Source organism: Calidris pugnax, unplaced genomic scaffold (genome assembly GCF_001431845.1).
Source record: "Calidris pugnax isolate Ruff unplaced genomic scaffold, ASM143184v1 scaffold265, whole genome shotgun sequence".
Lineage (NCBI taxonomy): Eukaryota > Metazoa > Chordata > Aves > Charadriiformes > Scolopacidae > Calidris > Calidris pugnax.
This window is the reverse complement of record NW_015091061.1, coordinates 9,695-13,760: the sequence shown is the minus strand read 5'-3', so window position 1 is coordinate 13,760 and position 4,066 is coordinate 9,695.

Genomic DNA, 4,066 nt, shown 5'->3' with positions numbered 1-4,066 from the left:
GGCAACGAAGTTATTGATGATGTTATTAATGGCACCACCCACCTAGTTATTAATGGTGAATTAATGGGCTTTGCTCTTGCAGGGACAAGATCCAGCTCATCGGAGTTATCACCCATGGCCCCGGGGAGGGTGATGTGGGACGGAGCTGGGCTGGGAAAACACCTTGTCTTTGTCTTGATGCTATATATTAAGAACTTAATGAGCCTTTTCCCCCACAGCATCCCAGCAATGTCCCTGTCCTCCAGCCCCAGCCCCTCTCTGGACCCCAAAACCTGGTCAAGAACACCCGAAACAGCAACACGACAGCCACCAGAGCCGGCAAAGGAAGGGGCAAAGGGCTCCTGTTTCCTCCAAGAAGCAATAAAGAAACCATCAGCAAATAAAACGAGGACACGGACTGGCTGGTGACCCAGAATGGGGGGTACCTCTGCCATGCATCCCGCTGGTTTTTGGCCGGGAAGGATGCTCGGCGGCTGCTCCAGCCGGAGCCAGGGTTTGATGGGGTTTAAAGCAGAATTTCAGCTTCACATTTGAATCCTCCCGGCTCTGACCCTCCCCACGGCTCCTGTTGGAGCTGACCTGAATTACAAGAGGCTCTGCTGGGCTTTGTGTTTTGAAGAAAGTCCTCCGAGCTCACCCAATCCCTCCGGGTCACGAAATCCGGCTGGAAAGTTACACACACACCCCCCCTGGAATAAGCCGTCTCGCTACATCTCACTTCAGCAAGGGCTGAAAATAGCCCCCGACTGCCTGGAGACTTCACTTCTGAGCTCGCTGACATGAAAGGCAGCCATCAAAGTGGGTAACAGGATATTTTCCAGCCTAAGGAAGAACTCCAGCTACAGTTTGGGCTTCAGGAAGGCCAGTTCTGCAGGAAACGAGAGCCCGGACTGCACCCATGGGTCCTTGTGCGCATCCCGACCACCCCAGGAAGCCAAAATCTGGGTGATCCTCGTGCATAGATGCAGCTTTTTCTGCTCAAATCTATTACCATCTGCTCTCAGGGGACTGCAGCAACCTCTCCCCCCACCAGCAGAGATGGGCTTTATGTAGCCCTGGCTCAGACCAGGCTACAACCAGCCCCCAGCCACAGCTGGTAAAAGCATCCCTGGATTTTTAGCCACCCCCCCCCCAGCACCGCTCAGGGCTGGTCGCTGGCTGCGGCTGGAAGACAAATGCTTTGTTTTCCAAGGGAGAGGCTATGCCTCCTGCCTCTGCTAATGTACAGCATCTTGTCTTATTTGTTCCTCCCTGTTCCACAGCTGAATTACTGCAAGTGATGTACCGGCGCTTCGTACCAATGATGCTTCTTTATCGCTGCAAGAGGAGCCCTCCTTCAGCCTCGCCGCCAGGCTCTCACAACTTCAATCCATCTTGTGCCCTGCCAGGGGGGCCGCCAAGGCTCTTCCCTCCTCATCCTCACCCCTCCGGATAGAGTGCTCTGCTCCATGGGGAGAAAAGGAGCATCCCCTTAAAAAGATGCAGCTCAGCTGCATCTTCCCAGCTTGATTTCGCCCTGTGGTGCAGCGAGCCGGGGGTCGCATCCTCCCCAGCTCCACTTATCTCCAGCCTCAGGGCCAGATAACTCTCTGACAGAGCTTATCTCCTGGCAAGAAGAGGCTGCAGGGGGAGGAGGCGAGGAGCCCTGCACCCAGCAGAGTGTGCCCAGGCCGCTCACGGCACCCCAAAGGTGTCCCCATCCCCAGGGCAAACCCAGCCCTCTCTCCCTGGGGAGCTGCCGCAGCATCCTGCATCCCTTCGCCTCCTCATCCCAGCTCGGGGCATCCCCCTCGGAGGAGAAAGGTGGGTTGAGGGAGACCCCCAAACCACACGTCAGGGCTCTCAGTGACTCAGCGCTGGGTTATGGAGTCAGCCCGATGCAATTTGGCACTACAGCCCCAAAAAGAGCACCTCCCCTGCTCACGCTCCTCTCCAGGCTCTGCCAGCCGAGCCCTCCTGGCAGCCACGGGATGGAGATGTATAAGCTGAGCCTGGCCAGACATGGGCCTGAAACAGGTACTCATGGCCATGGCATGCTAATTAATCCTCGTTTGTGCCTGGCACTTGCCAGCCTGTAATTTCACAGCTTGCTGGAAGCCTCGGTACCGCAGGACAGCTAACAGTCACACTGTGGCCAAGGACAGCTTCCTCCTGCTCATGGATGGAGTGGTGGGCTCCAACCTTCTCCAGGGCTGATAACCCAACGATGGAGTAATGTTGGCTGGACACCAGAAGAAAACCTTCTGCTCTGCCAGGAGAGGGAAAGAGAGGGTTGGGGAGCCTGGATGGATACCCAGTGATGGGGTAGGAGACATCATCCCACCCCAGCAAGGAGGAGTGAGGGGGAAACCAATGTCAATGGGGAACCCAGAGCATCAGGCAAGGTGAAGCAGGTCCAAGGCAAGGTGGGAATAAGTTTGTAGTCAATGGGTGTGACTGGAGAGCAGCATCCCTGCAGCACAACTCAAACAGGGACCCATAATCCCAGTCTGAGCTTAAATGGGCTCCTGGGACCACAGGCAGGATACAGATGGTGGTCCCAGGTGGAGCTGCCCAGGCCATTTGATGCCCCCAAGGCCATGGGAGGCCAGACTCAGGGTGAGGGTCTCTCCCTGACATGCTGAGATGAGCTGGCAGCTCCACCACCACCTCCAGCCCAGCAAAGCCTGCTTCTCCAGTGGCCACCACTCCTGGAGCTCAACCTTGAGGTACCTGGATATGGCCTTTGCGATGCCGATGGGAAACGTATATTTATTTATCACGTTACTTCGCCTTATAAAATGCATTTTGCTGGGTGATGGCTGGGTGCTCTCCCACCACTGGGTGGCAGTGGGCACACACACACGTACACACACGCACACGCGTGTCCCACGCAGGGGCTGCCTCCATCCCTGCCTCCCCTTCCGTGACCTGTGTCAGCCGCTGATGGTGGCCCCATGTCACATCACCTCCGTGGGTGAACGTTGTCTTCAACCCATGCTTCATCCCTACTGGGGACATGGGGACCAGCCTGGCCACATCCTGCTCTCAGAAGGAGAGCATCTACCCAAAAATGCAGCCCAAAAGTTCAAATTTGAGACCTAAAGTGCTTCTTACCTCCATATTCTGGAGGTGGGCAGCAATCTGGGTCTTGCCTTGAGCTTGGGACAAGGGGTGCTTGGCTGGAGAACCCCTCTGTTTGCAGGGCAGCAACCCCCAGAAGACCCCCAGCTCCCCCCGGAGCTGTCAGGGTCCAGCTGAGCCTGCCAAAACACAGCCTCACCAGAGGAGCCCTGGAGGTACTTGTAAGACAAGGGATGACATGCTTGATGGGACTTCTTAATTAGATCTCGCTAAACCAAAATGTACCGGGGCTCCCCTGGCAGAACAACGTCAGACAAAGCATTAATCACGCTCCAAATAAATAATTAAAACGTCCAGGCTCTTAGAAGGGGGAAAAAAAAAAAAAAAGAAAAAAAATCAAAGGTATCAGCACCAGCCCATAATAAGGAGCACTGCCACAGGGTCTGGTGGTGCCCTATCCTTGGAGGGGAGCAGAACTGTGTCCCTAGGGTCACTTGAGGCAGGCAGGACCCGAAATGTTCATCGAAATATGTGTCCAAAGTCAGGATGAGGTTTAGGACCTTGTAACCTCGTCCTTGGAGTCATGGGATTACATCCCCGTCTCAGCCTTACGTTAAAACGTGTCTTTTCACAACTGGCACCTGGGGACTGAAATGAGGGATTAAAAAATATATTATTTCCCCATTGGATGGCTTGTGTTGTGGCCTGGGACATCATCCATGGACACCTTCGGGACATCATCCACAGTCACCTCTAGGACATCGTCCATGGCTCACCTTTGGGACACCATCCATGGTCACCTCTAGGGCACCATCCATGGACACCTTTGGGATGCTGGGGGTTCCCAGCAGATCCCCAGATCTTGGGCTGGGGCAGATGCCTGACACAGCATGGGAAAATCTCTTCACCCAGCACCTAGAAAACACTTTGGGGAGAAAACAACAGAAAAAGGCTTGGGAAAAGGAAGCTCTCCCTCCCCATCTCCTCTCAGGCGGAGCAGAGA